The 13042-nt window shown below is 38.9% G+C and overlaps 1 pseudogene across 1 annotated transcript in view; it reads left to right on the forward strand.

Annotated features, from left to right (window-relative positions):
• The window catches only part of LOC308268368 (SWI/SNF-related matrix-associated actin-dependent regulator of chromatin subfamily E member 1-like), a 61866-nt pseudogene extending 49457 nt beyond the window's left edge, over nucleotides 1-12409 (forward strand). Inside the window, exon 3 of the transcript in view lies at nucleotides 12247-12409. The product of the transcript in view is annotated as an SWI/SNF-related matrix-associated actin-dependent regulator of chromatin subfamily E member 1-like (transcript). The remainder of the gene's footprint in view (nucleotides 1-12246) is intronic.
• Nucleotides 12410-13042: the final 633 nt, after the last annotated feature.

Here is a 13042-nt window from a genome sequence, read left to right on the forward strand (position 1 = left end):
AGCCCTGATCTATTAAACAAATGAGAAGAGGAAGACAACTTGAGCTTCTTAAAGCTTTCGTTTGAAGAGCAAAATAAAGTGAGTGATTATCTGTACTGGAAGCAACAGAATTTGGAATTGAAAAACAAAAGGAGAAGAAGAACTTTCTGATCGAGGAGATATTATTATGTCAACAGAGTCTTCTTAAAGACACACAGAAAAAGAATAGCAAGCTAGCAAAAAGTAAATAAATCAACCTTTCATGGATAAATCTTTCTACACTCTAAAGAAGTAAGAGGCCAGGCATGGTGGCGCACGCTTCTAATCCCTGCGCTTGGGAGGCGGAGACAGGAGGATCGTGCAGGTTCGAAGCCAGCCTCGCTGGCTTAAGAGACCCTATTTCCAAATAAAAATATAAAATAGGTTGGGAGTGTAGCCTGGAGGTAGAAGGGTTTCCAGGAACTTCAGTACCACAGAAGAAGAAGAAGAAGAAGAAGAAGAAGAAGAAGAAGAAGAAGAAGAAGAAGAAGAAGAAGAAGAAGAAGAAGAAGAAGAAGAAGAAGAAGGGGAAGGGGAAGGGGAAGGGGAAGGGGAAGGGGAAGGGGAAGGGGAAGGGGAAGGGGAAGGGGAAGGGGAAGGGGAAGGGGAAGGGGAAGGGGAAGGGGAAGGGGAAGGGGAAGGGGGAGGGGGAGGGGAAGAGGAAGAGGAGGAGGGGAAGAGGAAGAGGAGGAGGGAGAAGGAGGAGGGGGGAGGGGAGGGGAGGGGGAGGGGAAGAGAAGGAAGAGGGAGGAGGAGGGGAGGGGGAGGAAGAGGAGGGAGGGGGAGGGAAGGAGAAGGGAGGGGAGGGGAGGGGGAGGAGGAGGAAATAATAAGAGATGAGAGTTGAGAGTTGAGAAGTTAAGAAATGAGATTCATGCTGAGGAGCCCAGATGATATAGACAAAGTTCAAACTCAGACTTGAGGATCAGAACTATGTCCCTTAAGGTGAAAAGTTACTATTTGACTAAAAAAAATGTAGTAACTAAAACAAAGTTACTGTCATTGTTTACAACTTAACTGGAATAAAATTTACTTTTATTTGGCCAATTGATAAGACTATCAACTGCATCTCCTAGGTCAAATGCTAGAACATGCAAACCTTATAAGGAATTAAATGCCAAGTAAGACATTGTCTTTTCACTCTCTTGATGAGCAATCATACCCAAATGGAGCTATTTGAGTAGGCAGGGAATTCACAGACACAAATAGCCATCACTTTAAAAAGGAAACGTTACAATATTTTTAAACCCTCTATATTTAGCGTAAAGTGTGTCACCAGATGTCACTACATGTACATAATCTGAAATTTTTGTAAATCTGAACCTCTTTGTGATGTGAAGCAGAATTTGTTCTTGCCCTAACTTTCCAGAGATTAGTACATTGACCCTGGTATCAGGAAGTCCTATGATTCTTGATTTACCAACTAAAACTGACAATGAAAGTCACTATTTTCTCTATTTTTGTGACCACAGGCTGACCAATAAAAGAAAGTACAGGATTTTCAATTTTAAAAAGTTAAAAACGTGTTTTCAATATCCTTGATGGATAATTTTTAAGTGTCAGACTTTGAAATGAGTTTATTATTTCTACAACAATATATCCTCATTGGGGGCAATTAGGAAATATAGGGAAAAGTAGACTAGAGAGAAGTATTCTAATATACTGGCACAACTTAAATACACTACTCATTAATATTTTTTGTTGTTGTTTTTTGAGGCACTGGGGATGGAACCCAGGGACATTCTACCTCTGAGCCACACCCCAGCTCTATTTTTTATTTTTTATTTTGAAACAGGGTTTCACTGAGTTGCAAAGGGCCTCATTAAGTAGTAGATGAGGCTGCCCTCCAACAGTGATTCTCCGGTCTCAGCCTCCCAAATGCTGGGATTACAAGTCTGCACCAACATGCCCACCTCTCATTAGCATTTTTATGTATGTATTTTTTATCTTTTTGTTATATGCAGCCTAAATATGCTTTTATTCCACATTTATGTTTTTTTTGTTTGTTTGTTTGGTTTGGTTTGGTTTTTTTTTTGGTGGTACTGGGGGTGGAACCCAGAAGCTTTCTACCTCCGGGCTATACTCCCAGACCCATTTTTATATTTTATTTGGAAACAGGGTCTCACTAAGTTTCTGAGAGCCTCACTAAGTAGCTGAGGCTGGCTTTGAACCTGTGCGATCCTCCTGTCTCAGCCTCCCAAGCTCGGGGATTACAAGCATGCGCCACCACGCCCGGCTCACATTTATGTTTAAAATTATCTTTGCAAAGCTATCAACATGAAACTTGTTGATAACATTTTACATAATATATTTTTAATTGTTCCCTCTACTTTTTTTAAACTTTTGGATCTTCATAAAATAATGGCAACAAATAATTTAGAGTACATTTTGGAGGTAGTGTTGAGATGTAGTGCTCAAACACTGATGTTACAGTCACTGGCTTAATGACCTGACTCTACTTAATTTCCTATCTGGAACATCTCTAAAACCTTTTGTGTGTGTGTGTGTGTGTGTGTGTGTGTGTGTGTGTGTGTGTGCATTTATTGAGATGAGCATGAGCATGTGGTTTTTCCCTTTATTCTATGACTATACAGTATTACATAGACTAACAATCATTATATGAACCAACTTTACATTCACGGGCTAAATTCAACTTTGTCATGGTACAGATCCTTTTTAGCTATCACTGCATTTAATTTCCTATTTCATCAATGATTGTTACATATTTATTTATTTATTATTTATTTATTTATTTATTTATTTATTTATTTATTTTGAGGCACTGAGGGTGGAACCCAGGGACTTTTCTACCTCCAGGCTATACTCCCAGACCTATTTTATACTTTATTTGGAAGCAGTCTCACTAAGTTGCTGAGAGCCTCACTAAGTAGCTGAGGTTGGCTTCGAACCTGTGTAATCCTCCTGTCTCAGCCTCCCAAGCACAAGGATTACCAGCATGCACCACCACATCCGACTTATATTCTTTTTTTTAATTGGTGCATTGTAATCATCCATCTTGATGGAGTTCAAGGTGATAAAGGCATACATGCACATACCACTAATTGAGCATTCCCCCAATTCCTGCCCTGTTCCCTCACCCCCATTATCCTTCCCTCGCTCAAAATGGTGGTTGACTTTGATGAGTTTGTGTATGTGTATCATGTTCATTGAGCTCCCTGCATCTCTGTTTCCTCATTGGCAATGCTGGATTCATAGGATTTTTTTAGTAATTAAAAAGTATGATAGCACCTGGCATAAAATAGCAGCCCTTTCTCATCATAATCAATAGTTATCTCCCTAAGATAGATTCTCAGAACTGAAATTACTAAATCAAAGCCATAAAAAGTCTTAAGTCTCTTGAGAAATCTTGCTGGGTTTGCTTTTTCGAAAGTTTCTGTTCGTGGTCAGTGCGCCAGTCATTTTTTCAGTCTGCCCGTTCTCTACACAGTCACCACACTGTTTCTGATTTCTAATCTCCACCAAGCAGTCATAGAAACTACAGCCTTTGTCAGCCAAAGTAGAAAGGAAAGTTCTTTTTAAAAGAAAAGATATATTTAATATCTTGTTCAAGATACCTGGAAGAAAATAATCTGTGCATCTATGTTTAAATATTTAGCATACCTTTCTCAGAGGCCTTCCTTTGTCATGACATTCTCCATGGGGAGGACAATGTCCTACCAGCAAATGGGATATGCTGTTTGTAAGTAAGAGGAATGGTATTCGGGGGATTTGGAGCAGAAACGATAAACCTCATATGATAAGGGTTTCATCTTTCTCTTGTGTTGCAGCTAAATAAAGCTTTACAGTAGATCCCAGTTGAGGGAATCCACTGGCAGGTTTAGACTACCTAGAATTTCTATCACATTTCCCAAGGTTAAATGCCTTGCCTTGAGGCAGATGCTCAAAATGATAAAGGGGACACTGTAGGACAGTGGTGCTCTTTGTAATGTTAATAACCCTTGATTCTGATATCTGATGCAACTCTGGGGAAATCTGCCAGTTCCAGGCTTTAAAAATGTAACTCAGTTAAGTGCATATTATCACAAAAAAAATTTTCTTATTTGACAGAAGCAAGAAGATAATTTGAGTTACACATATTTAGATACTTTCATTATTTTTCTCGCTGAATTGAATTTTCACAGGATAACATGTTGTGATATAAAATTAATGTGATTTTTCATTATAAAAGCAGATGGTACTTTATTTCAAAATTCATATATATATATATTTATAATGCATATAGGATACATTTTTATGGTATAAGCAAACCTAAGTAGTGATCTTTTTATCATATTTATTTATTTATTTAAGATTTATGTCCCATCTGGCTTCAAAAGGGCAGGAGAAAGTTTGCAGATAAATGTACAGGTAAAATGGGACATAAGAAAATAAAAATAAAAATAAATGGGACATAAATACATGTAATTTTAATTTTAAAAAAGAGCAGAAGAGATGAACACATACTGAATCAGATAATGCAGGGACAGCTTTGAGTAAAATAAAAAAATAGATTATATTTTCTTGCTAATGTAAAAGAAAGAAAAAGAAAAAAGTAAACAAATACTTTGAATCATCGTATAAACCCCCTCTTCTCTACTTTTTAATGGAAAACGTCATGTAAATTCATCTAAAGAAGAAATGAATGTGATAAAGGTATGGAGGAATCCTTTAAACTAGGGAAAAGAGAGAAAAAGCAAAGAAAAAAAATACTACAATGAAAAGTTCCAAAAGGAAAAAAAAAGAAAATGCCTTTGTGGAGAGCACATGCTCTGTGACAGGCCCTGGAGAGGTGACATAATGCCATCATGGAACAAAGTTTGGCAAATAGTCACTGTTTAGTAAATGTTGGAACCAAAGAGCACTAACATGTGTTACCTCCTTTAATTAACAATGTCTTGGACTTGGACTACATTTGAAGACAGCGGCTTCACTTAGTAATACACATAGCCCACTGTTTTATAGAAAGAATTTTTGTCTTATCCAACGTACTACCATGTTAACTCTCAGCAAATATCGAGGGCAAAAGATCACTATAATCTGTATTCTGATCATCTAATCTTAAGGGTAGAATTTAAAAAGTAGGAGAAAGTGACAGAAAAAATATAACCACCACAATAATAACTTTCTCAAATATGGACTCCCTTATAAATGATATAATCTGTAGACAATGATGACACAGGATATCTGTCATCCAAGTTCCTGAGAGGCTGAGACAGGAGGATCATCATGATGGGGAATGTGCCGGTACTGGAAAATGGCTTTGGTATTAATTTCAAAATGTAAAAAGTAGTCAGGGTCTGGGTAATGCACAGGCACTCAGGCAGGGAGGGGAGGCAGCTGTTACCAAAAGTGATTACCAAGGACACAAAAGAGTTGTAGCCCGGGCCTTCATATTTTAAAGACAAGTTTAAATAAGAAATAACTTCTAGCAGATAGAGATTTTAAAAAGGCTAAACTCCCCAAGGATGCAGGAGGATGGTACAGGCCTTCCTCACAGAGGGTATATACCCCTAACTTGTTAACCCTTGTTAACATGTGACCCCTAACTTGTTAACCAAGTAACACATCTTGGTCATAACAAAGGCTTGCAGCACAGATAATGGGAAGGCCCACACCTATATTAGGAACAGATAGAAAGACTTGGTTAAACAAGATGGGTGGTAATGAATCCTTATAAAAACTGTTCTATGTTCAAAAACTTCAGTGTTTTATTTTCAGGGCACTCCACTATATCCCTTGATGTAGTGCTTTATTATTCTGTCCCTTCCTTCTACCTTTTTAATGATAAAAAGTGTTTAAGCTTATAGCAGTATAGTTCTGGCTACTTTTTCTAAACTAGCTAAGAATAAGAACCCACATCGACATCTCACACTGTTACAGTTTTGGCGCCCAATGCCTGGGCTGTGTTACAGTTTTGGTGCACAGTTGCGGGACTTTGTTACAATCACAGGCTCAAGGCCAGCTTCAATAACTTAGCAAGACCCTCAGCAACTTAGTGAGACCTGGTTTCAAAACCTAAAATTAAAAGGGCTGGGGTGTGTAGCTCAGGAGTAAAACTCCTGGATTCAATCCCCAGTAGTTAAAAATTTTTTGAATTTTTTTTCCTTGAGATACCATGCCACATGCAGAGTTTATTCATGCACTTACTAATTATTTCATCATTCTGTGTTTATGTTCAGTCACTGTTATCATCCAGCCATCACCTCACTGCCTGTGTATGTGGTAATGTTTAATTTTTATTTCTGAACTGCCACCATATAGCCATTTCAGTAGTGTCTTCAATAGTGAAGTAAAATGAAGTCAGAAGACTCAGATATCAAAACAAAGATAATGATGTTCAGACTAGAATAGCTGTGATCCAGCAAAGAGAGGAATGGCAGGCCCTACATGAACAATAAGTCTGAGGTGGTTAAAGATGTCAAATTAATTTGGTTAGATTCATCCTTCATCAAGAGGCTGTTGGAGAGAGGTGACTAGCAGAAGATACTGAAACAAACAACAAAAAAAGGAGGGGGGAATGGAAGATTTATAACTGAGTCAGGCATTAGCTCCACCCATAATCCTCAGCTTTGGGTTCTATCTTTCCAAGACGTAGGATTCTTTGTAAACTAAAATAAGGAACTCTTCACTACTAAACACCAAAATGGGCAACTGGAATATTACGAATGGATTAGAGCCCATGTCTACTAGGAGGACTGATTCTTCACCTAGGCCTGCAAGTGCCCAAAGGGTAACTAAAAATAGGATTAAATTTTACTCAGCCATAAAGAAGAACACAATTATGTCACATGTAGGAAAATGGATGGAATTTGGGAATATTATGCTAAGTGAGATTAGCCAGTCACAAAAAGTGAAGGATTATATGTTTCCTCTCATATACAGAAGTATGAGAAACTAGGCAGCAGAGAGGACTTCAGACAAAATAGGAATATTTGTTGAATAGTGGAAGAGGATTGGGGAGGAACATGGGAAAGGGAAAAGGGAGAGCTGATGATGGAAACAGTCCAAATATCCTTTGTTACCATATGAAGTTATCATTATCAGTGTTAACATTCTGTTTGAGTGGGAGGGAGCAGGATGGGACCCAGAGGGAAATACGTAGTGAACGCTGTGTGTATGTATGTGTCTATCACTCAAAACCTCACTATAATGTATTACTAGTGTGCACAATCAAATTTTAAAAAGAATAATGGAAATAAAAGTTGGGTATCTCTACCATCATTTTTAATCTGTCTCCATTATTACTTTACATTTGAGTTACATTTCTATCAGCTATAGGTATGCTTTTCTCTTAAGGGGTATCTCTAAAATCCAGTAATGTAAGGATTACTAGCCCTAAATTTAGCTAACCTATCTTATCCCCCTTCAAGACCAAGGATACTAAAATAAAAATCAGAATAACCAAGGTAGACTGAGGGCACTAAGATAAGAATAACTAAAGTGTTTTCAAGATTTGTAGGAACATTCAACTGCCAGCTTTTCAAGATTTATAGGAACATTCAACTGCCAGCTTTTATACCGTCCCATTCTGGACCCCTGGAGTGGTGCCTGGAAGTCTTCATTCACTGCCCTGCAGTGAAACTTGCAGGCTGATCACTCCATGATGGCACTCAACTCCTCCCACCACCCCAAAAGGAGCAATCATCTCATCAGAACCCAATTGCACTCTCCTACCAAGAGCACAGGGCTGATAGCTAAACATCCCTGAAAAGAAATGAAGACAGTTTCTCACTTGCTCTGGACTTCTCTGGAGCCACCTGACAGAACCAGAACTGAGATAATGACTGACAAGACCAAGGTGTGACCAAGACTGCTCAATTATACCTACCTCTCACTCCCTGTTCCAGTTCTTCCTCTATTGAGGAACTAAGCTCATGTCAGCGCCCCCCAAAACAGGGCTGGGGCACTTCACCTCACTCATCTTTCCAATCTGGCCACATTGGCTATAGCTCCTTTGCTACAGTATAGACCTGACTTGTTGAGAACCCTAGAGTTGGGCTTCTGGCCTAAGACCCTGGTAATCAGATAACTCTTTATAGGAGACCCAAAGAGAGAAATAATGATAGTCAAAGCATTCCACCATAATATCTTATAGAGATGGCCCATAATCTCTGTTCCTGGTGTTCCAAGGGCTCCTAAGGCTGCAGGTTCCTTCCCAGGTGTCTATGGCACCTGTCTCCTAAAAATTTCCCCTTAAGCCTTCAGATAAGCAAAGTTGCTTTTGAGTTCTATAAACGACAATAACAAAAAAATTACAGAAGGCCTAGACTTACTAACTCCTGCTTATTTTTTAAATGAAGTAATTTAGATTTTAAAGGTTTAAATTATTTTTCCAAGAACACAAATCCAATAAAACGCAATTTGTTGTAGTAATTTGGGAAAAGTCAATGACTAATTTCCTCAGTGGTATATGAAAAATATTTAAACATCTTAAACATACATTGTATACCTTTCTCACCTACAGTTTTATTGATAGGTACTTTTTTCCCAATATCTTTAGGTAGGATTGGTTAAAAATTATTTAACATCACTTTTCTAATTCTGTAGCTGGAAAGAAAAAGAATAACGAATCGTAAAATAATAAGACTAACAGCTGAGCAACTACTAGAGCTAGGTAATATTTTAATCTAAGCCATTTACATGCATTTACCAATTCAATTTTCACTGCACCTTTAAACTATAGTTCTATTACAAAATTTATTTTGTATATTGGAAAACTGAGACACAAAGTAGTTAAGTGATCTTTCCAAGAAGCCCCACTCTAAATCGGTACGTTGAACCACTGTCTACACTTGCCGGTATTATGCACACGTCCTTGACATGCTCTAACTTGTTTCTTGGCCAATCTACGTATCAGGAAGATCCTCCTAGAACACTATTGAAGCCTGAGGAAGGCAATACCCACAGACTGAAGGAAGCTTCCACAAAAGCCTAATAGAAATGCATTTGGTACTTGAGAAGAGTGCAACTCAAGTTGAGTGGTGAAAATATATATATATGGTAAAGGATGTAATGAGGAAAAAGTATAGAAAGGAGTTTGTGAAAACCCATAGAAAAAACGGGGACAGAAATACCACCTACTTACCTGTCCTAAGTTTGCTATCCCTCCCTGCTATAGTTAAACAAATAAATGTATTTAAAACACACATGGTAAAAAAAAATCTTCTAAATCCATGTAAAACAATTCAGCTCAGCATATGCTCTATAAACTCTAAAGATTTTTATCCTCTATCATCATCTTTACCCTACACATATATCCTACACATACCCTATATCTCTCTCTCCATTGTCCCAGATTTTTTTTATTTTTCTTTATTTTTTATTTTTTATTTTTTTGCAATACTGGGGATGGAAGCCAGGGGCATTCTACCTCCCAGCTACACCCTCAACACTATTTTTTATTCTTTATTTTGAAACCGGGTCTCACTGATTTGCAAAGGGCCTCAATAAGTAGTAGCTGAGGCTATCTACAAACCATGTTCCTCCTGTCTCAGCCTCCCAAATGCTGGGATTACAAGTGTGCACCACCACGCCCAGCTTCCATTGTCCCAGAATTTTGATAGCATTAAAATATGACACCATTTCTACTGTGAACTGAAATTTGTAAAACTGCCAAGGACTTGGTAAAATTACATAGACCATAATGAAAAATTATTATTTCTTATTAGAATATTAAGAGAAAACATTTGCATAGTACTTGTCTTGGCTGGTATATAGAAAATGGTCAAAAATTGATGCTATGGTAGCTCAGCTGCTAAAAAAAAAAAAAAAATAGATGCTTAGAGCAGAGTGCTTGCCTAACATGTGCAACGTAGTATTTCTGTAAAGTAGTAAGAAGTCCTTATCAAATAGAATCACAGCTAATAACATGTAGCCCTTTGAAATCAGGATTTAACTTTTTTTTTTAAAAAAAAAAGGCTTTTTTTTAAACATAAGAAGAGAGTTTAGAACCTAGGCAAGATATTGTGGTACTCTGAAGTTCTATTCCCCTCCCTCAGTCTGGTGGCGTAACAAGAAGGGAGAATTCGCTCACACTGTGCAGGGATATGTGCAGAGGGCGACCCTGTGGCTGCTATAAACTTAAATAAAAGCCTGAGCCCCCAGGAGTTGAGGCAGTTCACTCTCTACATGCATTCCTTCATCCTATGGAGTCTATGCAGCTCACCCTGTCATGGCACAACACGGGGTGGAAAGAGGTCAAAGAGGTCCCGGGGAGGCAAATGGAAGGTATTCCACCCAGAAACTACTTAAATAGGTCAACCTCTGTATTTGTGCAGAGGCACACCTGGCCATGCATCTACTCACTAGAAAAGTAGGTATAAAGCTCTCATCTGTCACACCATGTGTTCTGGTAACAGGTTTTCTTTAGAATAATGGCGGAAGATGAGGTCCTATGTATGTGTTTCTAATTGTTAAGTTCTTGATGTCCAAGACTCATTTAGTGTATCTCAGTTTTCAAGGTCATCCAGTATGTGCTGAGTTCAAAGTACTTGCTCCGTGTGTGATATTTAGGTTGAATTGAACTAAAAGTTTATCAGAAGCTACCTTTTTATTAAACAATGAATTCCCCTTCTGTAGGACTTTCTATTAGAAGAAGGACTTTACAGGAAAGTTTAAAGGATTTAGTCAAGATCACAGAGCCCATGAGCCATGATACTGGATAATAACCAGAGCCCCGATTTCTCATCTGGATGTTTTTTCTAACAGGTCATTCTCCACACACAGACTCATCATTTGAGCATTCATACTTTATCCATTCAGCACCCTGGACAGTGCCCGATACATGGAAATAGGATGGTTTTTGTTATCTGATCCTAGCACAACACAGTGAACACTCTAAGTGTTCCCGAAGAGCTTGCTGTAGAGGTGACAAATGTGAAAAAAGAGAGAAATTAAAAGGATGCCTCAAGAAAACTGTATTTCTTCCTTATTTGAATTCTTGTCCCTATAAAATGACTATACATGGGTACATGGGTACTGTGCTTGTACATACACACACATGCACTTATACAAGTACAGTGCATCAACAGTTAAATGCTGGGGCAACATGAACTGAGTGATATTCTCAATCATCTGATTTCAGAGCTCTGGAAAAACCAAATGGAAAAATGTAAGTTGAAATATATGTAAAGAAACTGGTCATTTTTCTGTGTTTCTTTCATGCATTAAAATACTATTTCCTCTTTAAATATATATTTTAAAAGTTCTTCATGTACTGAGCTCATTCTGGGCTAATCTCCCAATCTCTGGGTAGAATGACTGGCTCTAACTTTTGTCTCAATGAAAAATTATTAATGGAAGAGATTTAGAAATCATTTTCTTGTGAAACATAAATCTGTCTCTTTGAATAAAGCATTCTGACAGGCAACCTAGAAAGTACTAATACAGCATAACAATCTATCTCTACTACTGAACTTTATTTGACTGTGAGAAAAACAGTATAAAATTCTATTACAACATATCAGAAAACTCCTGGCTCTACTAAGGCCTTTGTATTTCTTTTACAGAAATACTCATCAATCATTTAAAATCATTGACCATATCTTACACCTCCCTTTCTGGCTATAGTTCAGACGGAAGCTGTGTTATACTCTAAATGGCTTTGCTTCTCAGATGTAAAGCAGGATTTATGTTTACTATTCTTCTTCAGACACCCACACTTCCCTTCTGCAAGATAAACCTTATAACTGCATTAAATCATCCCTTTTTTTCTTGTGATTACTGAGAGAATGGCAGATTTACAGGCCTCAGCCCATCTGTGCCAAGTAACAAAGATAGTTTTTTTTTAATAGAAGAGATGGCATTGTTTTATTGATGCTTTTATAATCTTACTTATCTGCACACAGACATTCTCCCTGTTTGACCTGTAGGCGTTCACTTGGTACACTGTGAGAGCCTACTTTAAGTTTTCTCTCTCTCCTGTGAACCAGTGCAACATGCCCACCTGTGATGGTTTGGTTTGGGGTTATCCCCCTAACCCTCACAGAAACAAGGTAGAGGGGGTTGGCTGGGAAGGAGGACTCCCTGGGGTTGTGGCCTAGGAGACTGTGTATTCTTCCTCCTCCCTCTCCTGGCTCTGAGGTTCCAGCCTACACAATGTGAGTGAGGATCTTTGCACACTCTCTGCTTCCCACCCCAATGCCTTCAGTTCCAAAGTTTCCAGCCTCACATAAACTGAACCCTCAAATCTCCAAAAACTGTGAGCAATTAAATCTTCCTTCGTCACAGCCACGAGAATGTTGACCGAGAGGGGACAGATGCCAAACCAGGGTTTTGCAGTCTGCGCACCATTCACATTTTGGTAACTGATGGTTTTGATAATTCTCGGTCATGGAGGGCTGCCCTGGGCATCAGAGGAGAATTAGAAGCATCCTTGGCTTTTACCCACTAGAAGCCAGAAGCACACCCAATGTCCAGTTGTGATCATCAAGAAGGCCAAATGTCATATTGCAAAAATGTTCCCTGGGAGGTAAGTAACCCTCACGTTGAGAAACACTATAAAAGCACTGATCGAAATAAGGCGCGGCGGGTCCCACAGATATATGCGTGAGTCCGATATAAGGATGCCAAAAGCCTTTATTCGTAGAGAGTCGGCCGCCCACCCCCACGGGCCCATGGGGGCTTGCGAGAGAGAGCGTGCTTGTCTGTCTCTGTCTGTGTGTGTCTCTGTGTGTGTCTGAGGTAGCAGCGTCTACCTTAAATCGAGGAGAGTGGTCTCCTCTGTGGGAATCACGGAGCTCTGCCTCCTGGCTTCCAGCCCCGCACCCCCTGCACTGGCAGGGTACTCAAACCTTTCAAGCACCTCATATTTGCTCAATAGATTGTGAATAGAGAATTAACGCGAAGATAAAACTACCAAAAACCTCAACAGAATGGACTTCAATGCAACCATTCATTCATTCAGCAGTCCTTCTTTTCATTAATCATTCAGTGTGTGTGTGTGTGTGTGTGTGTGTGTGTGTGTGTGTGTGTGTTACCAGGGATGGAACCCAGGAGCATTCTACCTCTGAGCTATACCCCCAGC

This window comes from Muscardinus avellanarius (assembly GCF_963383645.1).
Source record: "Muscardinus avellanarius genome assembly, chromosome: 10".
NCBI lineage: Eukaryota > Metazoa > Chordata > Mammalia > Rodentia > Gliridae > Muscardinus > Muscardinus avellanarius.